Source organism: Pararge aegeria, chromosome 3 (assembly GCF_905163445.1).
Source record: "Pararge aegeria chromosome 3, ilParAegt1.1, whole genome shotgun sequence".
NCBI classification, from domain to species: domain Eukaryota; kingdom Metazoa; phylum Arthropoda; class Insecta; order Lepidoptera; family Nymphalidae; genus Pararge; species Pararge aegeria.
In genome coordinates this window covers 6,270,215-6,286,601 of record NC_053182.1, presented here as the reverse complement: position 1 = coordinate 6,286,601, position 16,387 = coordinate 6,270,215, and the positions used below count along the sequence as shown (strand labels likewise).

The following is a 16,387-nucleotide window of genomic DNA, read 5'->3' as shown; positions in this document are numbered from 1 at the left end:
GGGGCGAATTAAGCACGACATCAGCCGCATATAATTTGAACAACGTAAAATTTCGACACCCAATTTTGATAAATACAATTTGCAAACACTAAAGCAGTTTTGGTACAATCACAAGTGTTTGAAACCAATGGTCATCTTTAGTTGTGAGGTATGTAACACGAAAAGCACGAGTTATAACTGGATAGTTGCCTAAGCAACCAAGAAGGTACTTCAGCGATTGATTAGTAGTTCAAATAAATCAACATCGTATAAAATGATTGTGTCCCATCTCTCTAAGATTAGGATTTAGGCAATCGAGCGCTCGTAATCGAGTTATTTGTAGCGTTAGCAATTGTAGGGTTGTCAACGCAAACTCCATACACGGTATTTACTATTCACGTACTTTATTTAGAAGTCTCACAGTGCGTTACAATAAACCACACAGTATAAATTGCACCACACAAACAAACAAAAAAAATAAAGAGACGTACTTTTGCCCTTATTATTAAGGACGGAAATTTACAACTTTTACCAATGTATTATTTTAAAGCGATTTGTCAAATAAGGTTTTAATCAGAGATAATGCCTTAAACTCCGCCACCGGTTAAAAAAATACGTTCAGCTTATTTAAAAAGATTCAAAATAATTATTTTGACTCTTACAATTAATTTGATCAGAACAATTAAAGCGCCTCGCGTGATGGAAAGATATAGGCCAAACATTGGCTGACGTTCAGTCACCCATCCAATTACCAGCTTCGGTCAACGTTAAAACAAACGCAATCGATTGATATTTGCAGACTTTCATGAACCACCAATAGCTTATAATAATAACAGTCCACTGCTTGACTAAAGGCCTCTCAAACCGGGAGGGTGTGTATAATCACCACGCTGGATAGGCGGGTTACTGACGGGACTCTTTCTATTGAAAAAATAAATATAATGCTTAAAGCTGGCGAGCAAATTACGCGTAAGGATCACAAGGATCGAAGTAGTTCAACAAGCCGCACGTAACAATATTACTGACGCGCTTGTGGAGAGAATAGGGTTGTCACAAACACATTTTTTTTCCTGTTATGCACCATCTACAGTATGAATACCTCAATCAGCCAAATTACAGCAAAACGCACTTATATGAAACGTTAAATTATAGTTGACAACGAGGTCCCGGGTTCAATTCCTGGCGGGATTTTGACGCTATGACTTAAAACTAAAGCTACGAGGATTCCAAACGCTTCCTGGCCTAAGAAAAAGCCCGCAACAAACTTAACCGGGTGTTTTTTTAGTGTATGAGTGCGTTCCTACCTAAAGCTCCATAAAGGTATTTTCCCATTTTTTGCTTAAAATATTCAAAATTATGTAGGAGCTTCCGCATATCCTGCTCATCATTACTGCATACCTTTTCCTCATAATTGCGTAAAATTCATCAAAGTCATTCTCCGCAAACAGAAGAAGACTGCAGCAGCGCGGCAGTACCATCAATACTCTGAAGCCATTATTATACTGTATATGTATGTCGTTATAGGCCCTCTGCGTATATGACACCCTCAAGCTGCACTTATAAAATGTTTGGCAATATGCTCTCAAAAGTGTTTGCTTTACTTCCATTGTACAGGGTACAAACTTGCGGGCTATCATATTACATCTGAGCGCCAATGCCCTACGCTCTTTCTCTATATCTTCTTCTTCTTTATTTATTAACGTTCAAGTCCTCTGTTACCAAGTGGCCCAGATTCCTGGTCTGGAATTACCTTTACCAGGAAGACTAAAATCTCACTCTTTTTAATAGTCCATTAGACGCTACATAGTGCTAAAATATCCGGAGAAGCTTCCTAAGTGCACTAATTGATGGACTCAGCGAAACCATATCGTTTACATAGCTTAAATTATTAAGTCCCGTCTATAGAGCAACCGGTTAGTATATAAATTAGAGCAGGAGATGTCAGGCCACCCTGTTTAACCCCACATTCAAGGTAATAAGCCGCTGAGTACATGTCAGCCCATTTGTCTCGATTTGTTTGTGAGCTATACCAAAACTTTAAGACATGACTTTTCCCAAAGCTTTTCGTAGTATATAAGGTCAAAAGCCTTGGAAAGGTCAAGAAAATTAAATTTGAAAATACAGGAGTTTCACGGTCCGTGTAGTAATTCAATTATATACTCGTAACTTTAATTCTCTCTCGTACGTATAACTTTCATACTCTCTAACAGGTTAACCTGGAATAAAAAAAAATATATATTTGGTAATTGTTTGAAGCCATTGTCCTACTACTCATTGTGGGGCAATGAACATCTGCTAGTGTTGCATAACGATGAATGGTTTCGAGCTGCACTGTTGACCTCGTCCCATATCATCCCTATACTCGTGACCTGCATGAGAAGACATACTACGCCGCATAAAAAGAGCATCATATTATGGAAATACCAACCCTTAACGATAAAAAGTGGTCCTAGGAACCTTTAAAAAAAAACATAATTTCGACCATGGATATACTTTCCCAAATCGTTCATCGTTAACATATATGATGCTTCATATTTTAATTAAAAGGACTGTTAACATATTTTCCTTGGTTACAATGTCCTAGAATTGTATTGAAATTTTTACTACAGATTAAATACTAGTTAAAAAAAATAACTATCGTTACTTATTTATTATCAACACCAAACAGATCAAGATAAGCTTAATTGTTGCTGAATGTTTTCTATATTAAAACGAACGATGAAGTTCAAGTCACCACCCAGACAACGTTTATTGCAAGTAAGATTTGTGGAGATTACCATTGGAACCATTGAAAACTCCATAAGCCGACAGACAACCCTACTGTATAAAGTCGTTTGCGACGAAACAAATGACTCGTTCGCAGCGACGATGAATATTTCTTCGGATATTTAAACTTGACGCATTTATATTGACTGCTCCAAAATAAAAATAAATGAAATTTGAAAACTATTTGTTGGTAGCAGTAGAACTCATCCGGGGAAGTACTTTTTAGATAGTATTTTTTCTAGCAGCATTGCTGTATTCCAGTCTGCAAAGTGCGGGGCGGTCCCACACTGCAGACAGATACAGACCTAATATTAAGCCTAATGCCTGCCTAGTGCCTGTAATTACACCGGAGTGTAATTACAGGCACCCATCAGGTTCATCAACGTGTCAGGTTGATGGTCACAGGGCGACATTTTGTAGGACGTGTTCTTTACTTGCCCTGCGAATTGTTGCTACCTATATTTATAGGCGATCCAGTTGACTAAAAAATCGGATTCGTTCACCAAGGCTTGGGGCACCTTGAGGCGATACATTAGAGAAATGCACAACAAACACGTGTGTGCTGCACACGTGTTTGTTGTGCATTTCTTGTGGCAGGCACAAGGGTACAGCAACAAGTGTTGTATGAAACTGTAGTGTGTACTGTGTTCAGCGCCTGGCAGAAGCAGTTTTATGCCATGCATCTAGTGTTGCGTACTGCACATCCAGCTAGGCGTGTATTTCCCTTTATTTATAGTTTAAAAAAGGCTTTTTATATTCCACTACAAGGTACCCGAAGATGATAGCAGGCTAGCCTTTTAGGGGTATAGCAGTTATTTCGGCAGTGCACCGGAGTAATTAAATCTCATGGCAGCACGTCTTTGTCGCTACGGCCGAATCCGCCTACCAGGGACCCAGTGAAAATTCGGAAATCGGACCTGGACTCGAAAATTCGGATCGCTACTCGTAAGATGACAGCGCTAGGGAGATAGTCAAAAAGTCGCTTTATAAATAGTTGGTTATAATTAAATTAATCGACCTAAAAACAAAAGAAGAATGCATAATTAAGTTAGTTAATAAAACACGATTGCTGATTAAACTATGCTATTCAACGCTGCTCTATTTCCTTTTTGTTCGCATTTTACTCTTCGGAGATAAGAGCGAGAACGGCATTTTTGCTCACGTTTAAAACTATGCGGTAAATGATATTTTACATTCAGCAAATTGAGTCCTCTTGTATTATGAGCCACTTGACCTAGAAACCCTACTTAAAATCTCTCTTTAAACTCTCCAATATCCGCCACTTTAGCAATGAAGTAAGATAAGATTCAAAATTCCAAATTGATAATATTACTGAAATAAGAATAAGCTAGGACCGCAAAAAATTGTTAGCTATTGGTTCTTTTACACTGAAACTCTCATTTCCGGCCCGGAACATTTAGCCGTCAGTCCCAGCTTTTGAAACTAAGGTGTGTTAATAATCCTTAAAGCCCACCAATCCGTATTAGAGTAGAGTGGTGGGTATATGCCTTATTTCCTTTTTGAGAGGTCCTCTGTTCCGAGACTGAGGGTAAGGATCAAGCGGTGGTAGCCTAGGGGTAAGTCGGTAATGGGTTGAAAATGATGATAGTCAGATGATATACTAAATGAATAAATATACTACGATAATACACACATCGCCCTCTAGCCCCAAAGTAAGCGTAACTTGTGTCAAAGGTAATAAGATGACTGGTGAATGATGACTGATGATTTGTGTCATCACACAAACATTTTCCAGGTGTGGGAATTGAACCCACGGCCTTGGACTCAGAAAGCAGGGCTGCTACTGCGCCCATTGGCAGTCAAAAAGTCAAAAAACTGAGTGAACAAGCTAAGTAGTAAGGGTTTCATTTATACCATTTTAGTACGAAACCTGTTCTAACTTATATTATTATGCAGTTTACTAAACGTTTATAGGGTTTTCCTTATACTCAAGCAAGCACGCATACAAGCTACAAGTAAACGATTATCCTATAAAGAACACCTTGACACCCTTACCTACAATGACCGGACCAGCTGGCCTTACGCTTATAAGACCAATCTAATCACCATACACGGTCAGGTAAGCGTGCCAACGCGTTTTGAGTACTATCAGTCCTAACTATTATTAACACTTAGGTACTGATTTTATTATATAGGTTATTAATATATATAGCACTTAATGTAACAATGTAATGATTGTCGTTATATTTATTGCATAGTATGACAACTTTCAACTCAAGATTACGACTGCCATCAAATAAGGTAATTAACTTAACGAGTAGGAATAAATTTATAAATTTGGTTGACTAAGATATTATTAATGCTGAATATGTATTTACCTGCATGGCTAAGCGTTCTCCATAATGTTCTCAAAGGGATATGAAGTACAACAATGCGCACTGGGCCAGCGTGGTGGCCTACGGCCTTAACCCTTTCTCATTGTGGGAGGAGACTCGTGCCCTGTGGTGGGCCGGTAACAGGTTGATATGATGATGTATTTACTATCTTGTTATTTGTTTAATGTGTTTTTATAAATATATATATCGATAGGCAGTTTAATTAATGAATACCAAAACAAATAATAAATGAAACTGCTTAAGAATAAGATAATTCAATTTGTCTCCCTCAGGTCATGAGTAGAAATGCATTGGTTCCATAAGATGTCAGTAAATCTACTAGCATGTAGGTCCGAGAATGACGACCTCACTGGTGCAGTGGTGAGCGCTGTGAATTTAAATAGGTCCCCGGTTCGATTCCGGCAGGGGCAATTGGAGAATTTATAATTTCCGATTTTTTTCTGGCTTGGTCGGGTAAGAGGCTTTGGCCGTGGCTAGTTACCACCCTACCGACAAAGACGTGCCACTAAGCGATTTACTGCGGTGCGATGTCGCGTAAAAACTGTTAGTGGTATGACTACTATACTCCCTAGCCGGTTAGCCCGCTACCATCTTAGACTGCAACATCACTTATCACCAGGTGAGATTGCAGTTAAGAGCTAACTTGCGAATATAGAAAAAAAAAAAAGAGAGATAACGTATTATTTATTTAAATTAATCTGAACGTTCTGCAAAGTTTTCTATCCATACCTAATAATAAATCATCATCATCATCATCATCTCAAACAATTGACGTCCACTGCTGGACATAGGTCTTTCTTTTCTCCATTCATACAAAGATTTGCCCGGTAATGACCACGCTGGGCAGGCGGGTTGGTCATCGCAGGGCTAGACTGATCGCACCGGCGTCGCTGCTGCCCGACACCGGTCTGTGCCATTTATTCAGTCTAGCCAATTTGAAGTCGTTATACCGCCACTTGTCGGTCGCCAGAGCCTCGTCGGTTAGACGGCAGGGTGCACCACGTGCAGGTGAGGTTGGCATTTTGGGAGGCTGACTGGTACTAGCCTCCCCCTTACACCCCAATAATAAATAAAGTCCCACAAAGAGAAGGGTTAAGGCCGTGGTGGACCACGCTGGCAAAGTGCGCATTGATGGACTTCACATGCCTTCGAGAACATTATGGAGAACATTAGGATGCAGCTTTACGATGTTATTTAGTTTTAAGTTTACGAATGTGGTTATCGCCATCATCTCACTACCGTGTAATTCTTATGTACGCATCAAAAGTGCCACCTGTGGGCCTACTTGAATAAAGATATTTTTGACTTTTGACTTTTTTTTTGACTTTATTTTTTAAATATTTAAAACACACATAACTTGGAAAAGTTAGAGGTGCGTTCTGGGATTGAACTCGGGCCCCCGAAAGTAAAGCCGCAATCTTAAACACTGGGCTATCACCGCTTCTTAACTTAATGGTAAAGTTTCCAAAACTGTGCACCTACTTTATATAAAGTTTTCAAGCGCAGAATCCGTGTCAGATATTGGCTAAGAGGTAAATATGATAATAAAAAGCGTAAATATCAAAACAAATAAATTACGATTACTTAACCTTTCTGGAACATCTGTTTTTGCTAATTTATTTATAAATAAAACTACATGATATGCCCAAGAAAGGAAAATTTATTACAAAACCTGACCTCACAACTTTAGGTTATCTGGGTCGATGCCTCGCCATACAAGGGTATAGACAATAATTATTTTGGAACAAAATCTTGTACATGAATAAATAATAAGTGCAGCAAACCTTTGACCGAGTGCCGGCAGCGCACCTCTAACTTTTCGGAGTTATGTGCGTTTTTAATATAAGGCACTTAAAATATCACTCGCTTTAACAGTGAAGGAGAACAATGTGAGGTCACCTGCAGGCCTGAGAGTTCTCCAAAACGTTCTCAAAGGTGTGTGAAGTCTACCATCGTCACTTGGCATATTTAAGAACAAATCCTTCGGCTGCAGATAAAATTTGGATGTAATATTTTACGTACGTAGTACGCATATATTTTATTATGACTATCCTATTATTTTTGACTTTTTGCTTAGGACTTATATCATATACTCCAAATGAAAAATATGTCCGATTCAATTCATTTTAATTCCGTAACGTTTAATGAATATTGTGGTACGAAATGTTCGAAATACATAATTAATTTTATTTGTGATTTTGTTATCAGCAGTTGTTAGCGAACATGAGGCCAATAGCTTGTCACGCTCTATAAAACACGACATATGAATAAATATTCAGTCTCCTATTTTTAGGGTTCCGTACCGAAACGGAAGAAATGGAAGCCGCAGGTGCTTGGTCAGTCAATCCGTCCGTCACTGCCAACTTTTACAACTAAAGCTATCAACATGTTTAGAATACGGATTTGTAATTGTTTAAAAATAGTAGTCATTATTTTTTACAATAAAAACTATCATTATGCATAACAGGTTTCATATAAAATTTATTGTAAAAAAAAAAAATGAATATCAGTCGTTAAAGATTATGTGAAAAAATAAACCTAAACCAAGTCTCTTAATAGCATTGTTTTTTTTAAAACAGCACTAACCCTGTATTTTGTTAAAAAAAAAGTTTGGTTTTGATCTACATTATATAGGATTTCTTTATTAATTTATTTTAGTTTATATGTAAGAATAATATGACGAGGCATAAACTAACCAACCATAACTTGCAAATTTCGTGGTGTACTGAACCCTCGGTGCATGAATATGAGTCCTGCTTGGCCAGATATCAAGCATATTTTTGCTATAGCATCAACGGAGGTTGTAGCTAGTGCGAGAGCGAACCAGGGTTTAAGCTGTAAGCTACGATGCAATCAGGGCAACCTTATTCTAAAGATTAACGTTGGGACTGATAATATAGTTGGATTAAGGTAAACCGATATACTTCCGAGACGGTAGATGGAGGGATGGTGACGATTAAATAAATTAGGTTATAATGGCTATATACCATATTCGTTTTTTAAATTATAATAGGAATACGATCCCTACCGGCTACCAAGAACATAATATACTATCGAGACTCAACAACTAAAGAAATACTACTAAGGAGATCGCAATCTTGAATGTATGACAACTTTTTTATATTGTATCATAATGTTATTTTATCGTGTTTACTAAATAACCTTTATCAAATCGCGAGATTTTTTTAAAGATAAAATCAAATAGATTTAGTTTCTCAGATAATGTCACAGAATATATATTTTTTATTTTAAAATAAAAATAAAGCTTTATTTGTGCTCCACAAAAAACTGGTTGCAAAATCATTACCTGTACAATCGTATCTACATATTTTTTTTATTACTATAGACGAAAGACATCCTGAAGCGGTATAAGACTATCGGCACCTATCGTTATAATAACCAGCTATCTTTTCAATAATATAAAAAATAAGGTTAGGTTACCTCACTTATGAAACACTACAAATATAAATGAAAAATGTTTTGGTTTAACATAATATGTATTTACATATTATTATAGGCAGCAGGCATGTGAGCATTTTTAAAGCACGTTTGGTTCTCTCAAACAAAATTTAAGGGAACGAGCCAAAATGCGGATTGTACTGATGTACTTTTGTACTTGTATTTTGTTTAACAACTACGTATCAAATAGGTTTAACGGACGAAGTGAAATTGATTACTCAGGACATTTTTGCAAGTGGTAGAACATTTTTTATAAATCACAAGAGGATAGACCTACAGAACTACTAGTATACTGTATACGCTGTCCTCCTATTGTGAAGTAGTGTAGTTTTAAAATAGGTAATATGTGTTGGGATTTGAGTGGTATAAAGCTGCCGCGACACACTATGTAGGGATTAATTTTTGGTTAGTGGATGTTACGATGTCTAAAACATGACGGCTGAATTATATCAATAAATAAAATTTTCATTAATCTTTTAGTTGGAAAATAATATGACACACGTCTTATGTTGTCAATAAAGAATTATATATTTATATTGTTTAAAATACAAATATCATAAATGCGAATCTGAGTTTGTTTATACCGTTTGTTTATATTTCACTTAACTATTCAACAGCGCAGCATAAAATTTAGCACAACCTTGTCAGGGGACCTTTACTGTTGCACTGAAAATAATATTTAGAGTGCGAAAACTCGAACTGATCGATCTAATCTTCAATAAACTGCTTATGTCCGCGAGTTCACTAAGCTATTTCTAAATGCTATTTATCACCTCTTCCGTAATCTATACATATAATAAAATTGGAGTGTTTGTTTGGCATATTGAAATAACCGTTTACATACTTCATGTATATTAATAGATATACGGTAGGTACATACACCAAAAGGTTTTTTTTACAACTTCTTTCTTTTTGAGAGCGTTTGCGTGCGTGCGCTGCATAAACGGTTAAAGTTTCGATAAAATCATGTACGACAAAGTTGTTCCCCTTTAAAAGTTCCAAAAAAAGTCCGTGACAGCATATGTTTATCTTTTAAGGTTGACTTGTACGCGGATGAAGTCGCGAGGGACCGCTAGTATATGTATAAATTTAAATTAGCTAACTCGACCCTGAAATAAATTCAGCACTTCTTAAATGCTACCGCTAATCTTATTGCTCAAATTTGTGTGGAGAACATTTTGTTTTATAACAGAAATGTGGCTAATTCTTTGATCCGCAGTAGGTATGCTGTTATGCACTCTTAATAAATGAATTAGTAAGACACATTATCGCCTCAATTCAGTATTGCGTTTAGTTCTTTGTGAATAAATGAGCTAAATTTTCCTGTGTGCTGAAGAACAATAGTATTACAATTTTTACTTTCTTAGTTATTGGCATCAATTCTGTTGTAGACAAATCTCTAACTGAATTCAAATTGCTAGTCTAAAAGAATTGCTGTTTCGTTTAAAACAACATTATTGAAAGATTAAAAGCGTTTCACGTGGAAATGAAATAAATTTAGGACTTTTTAAATCTACCTCTAATAGTTTAGCTCAAAAGTTTGTGTGTGCAGAAATGTAGCTAATCCTTTGATCCGATTACCGCCTCAATTTAGTATACGTCTATTCTTTATTAATAAATGAGCTAAATGTTTCTGTGTGCTCAAGAACAAAAGTACCTACTACAATTAAATAATGTATCAATTCTGTTGTAAACAAATCTCTAATTAAATCTAAATTGGCTAGTCTAAAAAAGATGATGTTCCTTTAAAACAACATTATTGACAGATTAATAGCGTTCCACGTGGAAAATGATTGCACTATTTTTAGTTACCTAAGTCAATTTAGTTTACAAAATTGGCACCAATATAGATGAAAGTGGATATAGTAGGATGCGATTAAAATTAAATTAGTAATTATTTATAATAGCTAGCTAGTGATAATTTCATTCTTTAAATTAAAAGAAAGGTTGTATGCACCTAACAACCATCACTCAAGCTTAAAATTGAGGATGTCAAAATATTTGGCCAAAATAACATCAAAAGAATTTCAGCTAAGTATTCTTTATTGTGTTACCGCTATCTACAACTAATGCCGAATATATACCGTATGCCCTCACCTTAAGTCATTTTTCAACCATCCAGCGCTTGTTTTCTCAGTTATCTGCTATTTTTGTTGTCATTGTCAGTGAGAAGGCGGCAGCGCTCGAGAGTGAACGCACGGCGGGTATAACGTTAAATATATCTCATACGACATCGTAAAGTGTTCACGTATTCCAGTTTAGTTTTATCAACAAGGACCTCAGCTGAAAAGTGAAACTTTTGACAGAAAGGTCTATTCACGGACAAGTTTTGATCAGCCAAACAGCATAGGTAGGTATATTTTCTGACATTTTCAGCATTGCTTAGCAATTTATAGTTGCATGAATGAAAAAGCGAATGCAACGCCAGAATTTATTTTTGTCGCCTGATTACTAAATATATCTTTTTGTACCGTAATTATAATTGTTTATATTATGTGTATTTATTTGACAAACGAGTCAATTATGTATTAGGTACTTACTGTACGTAAAAGAATATTATAAATTATTGGAAATGTTTATTTAGTATAGAGATATTATATAGAACAAAATTGGCACCAATAAAGATGAAAGTAGACAAAGTCGGTGTGAAAAATAGATTCAGGCAACGATTAAAATTAAATGGAAAATTATTTATTCTTATAAGATCTACTTAGCTAGTAATTATTTCATTCTTTAACATAAAACGAAAGGCCTAAAATTGAAGATGTCAAAATATGGGACCGAAATAACATCAAAAGAATTTCAGCAAAGTAGATATTCTTTATTATGTTATTTGTTGCCTTTTGTCTGAAATTCTTTTTTGGTTTATCTGAAATGTCTATACAAATAGAATATAATATCAAAGATAAACTTTCTTATTTAAAGTCAAAAAAAAGTCATCGCAACAATTAACGTTGTGACAACAAGGTGTCCGTTACGGATATCTGAGAAGGGTATTTTCACGTGAATTGCAAACGATACATAATGTACATTTTGGTTCGCGATCCAGAGTATTTGATTGTTGTTCGCTGAGTCACGGTAATTTACTCGAATTATTTGGAGACTGTGAGCCCGAAACATTTAGGAAGCACGTGGACGAGTCTTTTTATTTAAACTAGTGTTGCCAAGCTCCTAGCTAAACTGCTAACATATTGTATATAATGTATTAACAAAAGATCGCTTAATAGTTCAAGGTTTCGTCTCTAAATAATTATTCTTCGGAAGTTAGACAAATCGCTATTTATTCTATTCGACTTTCAACTGACAAACTGCTTAGGTTTACTTATCTTGGAATTATATGTATTAAGATGTATATATATTTGTTGTTTCCACTAAATATATCTAGCAATGATATGAAAGAAGCAAGTTAATCTTTTAGAATCGATTTCAGTGTTTGGGCTTATAACTCATCGGTTTATTTAATAATTCGTTTTCTATCTATTTTAATGGTAATTAGTGAGCCATAATTAATAAATATTTGTGGTATGTTAACATACTTTATTCTTAAGTACGCCATCATTTTTAACAAAAGGTTTTTTCAACAGTCCATTTCACAAAAATCTATTACTTATTCATTTAAAATTACACGAGTAGGTGCAGTTACATGAGTCGTAACATAATTCCTTTGTTTACACATGGTATGATGATTAAGCTACTAATTTTTCCATTGTTTTTATTCTGACATGCGGTGATAGCCTAATGCTTAAGACTTTGGCCTTCCTTTCGGTGGGACAGAATTCGATCCTGGGCAAGAACCTATAACTTTTCGGAGTTATATTGTGTTTTTAATTCAACCAATTGATACCGTGTGGTGAAAGCAGATCAGAATATTGTATCACCACCCCTGCTCTTCCCGCGATTTTCATACGAGGTGACTAAGGGAATATAGCGGTAAACGAGCAGCAGCGTCCTTTATATTACTACAAACATATACTGCTAAAATGCTGGACAGACGGATTGGTATTCACCAATCCTACTGTCCAGCGTGGTGATTAAGGGCAAACCCTCCCGTTGGGAAAGGACTGTGGTCCACCAGTGGACTGTAATAGGCTATTGATGAATTTAATATTCCTTGCTTTAACAAAGCGAAGGAAAACAACGTGAGGACACCTGGACAATTGCCTAAGCCCTTTCACATTTTTAGAGGATACCCGTGCTGTGTAGTTGGCCGGTAATGCGTTGATGTTGATCGTAACGATGTTAATTTATTCTGTATCTGCCACAGATAATATTTATAATTTATTTTATGATTAACCTATATCTAATTAGGTACCAAATGACGCATCACTAATTTATTATTTGCTTAATGGATATTGAATTTGCTCTAAGCTGACATAGAAGCGACTCAGTAGTTGAATAAGTGAAACTAAAAAAAAATGTTTAGGTTATGATGGATGAACAAGTAAATCAAATGAATGTGTTCTAGATAGCTTTAACCTATATATAAAAACACTTATACACAACATAGGTGAAAAGGTAAAAAGGTTGGTATAGTATGTTTGTAATATATCCTGTTGATCATTTTGTTATCGAACTACTAAATTTTTTTACGTTATCTCTAAGTGGCTATCGATATAGTTTTTCATTAAAACGCCTAAAGCGCTCGAAAATAGTATGTACCTAACATTAATTTACCTACTTATCATGATAAAGTAAGTATTATAAATTGCTGACGTCGATAAGTGACGCATCCCATCCAACCTTCGTAGGTACTATTTCGAAAACGGTCTGCAAGTAGGTACTCTTCCTTAAAAATTTAAAAATTAGAGCACGTTCTAATAAATAAGTAATAAGGTATTAATTTTCTTTTAGAATTAGGACAGACAATCTGATATGTCTTCAGTGGCATGAATAAAAAATATGCGATTCGACGACCTCTCACATGAACCAGTTAGCGACGTGGCCTTTTAAATGAGAAGTTTCAGGTTCTTTGAATGCTTATAGTCGGTTAAAAAGCTATGGTTGCCGGTTCCCGCCTTTCTGGTCCGCTATTATGTTAATTATGTAATATTGCAGTCAACTTGTAATCGATGACAAATACTAGAAATACGGGAATGTACCTACGCGTAGACTTACTGATAGTTAACTGAATATGCATAGGGTCATTTAACAAACAAAATGGCACCGACATATTGGTGCTAATCATTAAAAGAGCACCAACGATGCGCATGAGGTATCCTGACTTGACAGGAGTACTTAACTAAATACAACAAGCGCTAGGTGGCACTGGTTTATTTGTTAGCCGAATGTGTGTACAATTCGCACAACCATACCTATTCATTCATATCAATGAATTTCTATTAATGAGGAAGCGCCGATATTATTATACCTAAAACTTAATAGCTAAAGAACTTTTTTAATATTGTATCTGTGTTGCCTCAGAAATGGATCAATACAGAAGGTTATGTCTGAGGATAAGGTAAGCCGCTTAAGCCAGCTGTCAAGTTGGGCTTTCACGGTCCTATCAATTATATTACGTACCTAACTACACTTATAGGCTTACTATATCTTACCCTAACTACTACCGCCTGAATAGAAACCGAAAAAGGGTAATGTTTTATTAATGTCTTTTGAACGATCAAATATCATGTGCAAATATATAGAAGCAAATTGTTTTTCTATTGTGTAGGTACTAAACCTAAGCTTATTCAAATATAGACTGTGCAGATGGAAAACACTAATTTCCTAAGCTTGTCTGAAAATGTATTACCAGTAAACCGAAATAATTCCTAACAATTGTTATTGTAGCTTATTGAAGCGGTGATATGCCAATAAGGCAGCTGTTCCTCCCAAATATGAATGAATGAATACACTTTTATTGCACACCTCATAAAAATATAGGAACAATGGTGCATAACTAGTTTCCACGATGTATACAATTTGGCGGCCTTATACATAGCGAACCCTTCCAGGCAACCGATGGCGTAAAACATAACTCAAAACGAGAGGTGTATATATATATACATACTAGTGGTCCCTCGCGACGTCGTCCGCGTAAAAGTCAACCTTAAAAGATAGACATGCTGTCGCCTGTACCAGGCTTTTTTAGAACTTATAAAGGGAGAAACTTTTTTATGCGTGATCTTATCGAAACTTTAACCGTTTACGCAGCGCACGTGGCGTAGTGGCCGATTTTGAAACATTCTTCATTGGTCCTATGCTCCTTTTAGTCTTAGCGTGATGGTATATACTCTATAGCCTTCCTCGATAGATCAGCTATCCAACACTGAAAGAGTTTATCAAATCAGACTCGTACCTGAATAAATCAGCCGTTTAGTTGCAGTATAGGTAAATAACCTAGATACCGACTGCAGCGCCATCTTTCGGGCAGATTTGTGAATCTAAACCATCCAGGATGCCACCCAAACGCATACAAAAAAATTCATTCAAATCGGTCCAGCCGTTTAGGAGGAGTTCAGTGACATACACACGCACAGACGAATTATATATATATATATACCATATATACACACATATATATACTTATATATATGAACACTTTATTTATATAATAAACTTAAAATATCTTAGTATTCATCATCATCAGCCTATAAACGTCTCACTTCTCTTATAGAAGTTTTTAGAGCATAGACCCACCACGCTTTAATGCTCAGTATAATTAGTATGATAGATTACGTAGCTATTAAAAATTCTTATTTGCTGAGATGACGAATTACTCGTAACTTCTTGAACTGACAAATATTATTATTTTTTTAGAAAGCCTAAAAAATTTTTACAAAATGATTTTTTCAATAGTATTAATTACTATTACATACTAAACACATGTAATACTATAACCTCTTAACCGTTAAATTATTTTTATCTCAACCTAAATTAGCAAGATAATGCAAATATTAGACAACACTGATTTAATTGAACACTTAAACATCGACCGACCCCTTATCGGCCGTAACCCGTCATGTACCCTGATAAGGATAACCGTGGTCAAGTTGAGTCTTATGTAAATTCGCTATTTTGTTGTGTATTAAGTACATTATAGCTCAGCGGTTGCTGTTTCACTGAAATTGAAAAATATCTAAATACAACTAACTTTTATGGACAATGTGGGTGTACCCCGTTATACTAAATGGCGTGATATTATGTCGTAACAAAGCATATTTATGCGATAGCAGTAACCGCGGTTGATTTGATGTAATTTTTTTAAGAGTTACGATTTCTGTCTCCAAAACTCATCATAAGATCTATTTGAAATTTAAATAACCCCTTTCGAATAAAAAAATAATTTTGCAAGACCGTCCTTTTCGAAGTCGATTAAAAATAAAATATGTCATTAATACTTGTCTTCAGAAGCATTATGGTTTCCCAATTCTACTTGTATAGAAATACAATAGACATTAATCCGCCAACTCCGATAATTGGTTTTCTTTATTATCGAAACAAGGAAAGCGATAAGATCCACTATACTTCCGGTACCTTTTAACGAACCTTATTAAATCAATAAAATCAACATCATCGTCATCATCATCATCATCATCATCATCATCATCATCATCATAATCATCATTATCATTATTAACCAATGACAGACTTACTCACTTACTCACTCTTACTCAGAATGAGAAGGGTTAAGACCGTAATCCACCACATTGGCCAAGTGGCGTTTGGTAGACTTCACATGCTTTTGCGAACATTTTGGAGAACTCTCAGGCATGCAGGATTCCTCGCTGTTTTCTTCACCGTGATATTCACTCTTAGTCATTTGTTTTATAGCGTAGTTTAGTAAAATACATTTGTAAACCTTATTAATTTAATCGAAACACGTTGAG

At 35.6% G+C, this 16,387-nt stretch overlaps 1 protein-coding gene across 1 annotated transcript in view; it reads left to right on the top strand.

Annotated features, from left to right (window-relative positions):
• Positions 1-10,716: 10,716 nt before the first annotated feature.
• LOC120636303 (monocarboxylate transporter 12) overlaps positions 10,717-16,387 on the top strand; it is a 35,059-nt gene continuing 29,388 nt past the window's right edge. The window contains exon 1 of the mRNA XM_039907728.1: positions 10,717-10,911. The gene's annotated coding sequence lies outside the window, so the exon portion shown is untranslated. The remainder of the gene's footprint in view (positions 10,912-16,387) is intronic.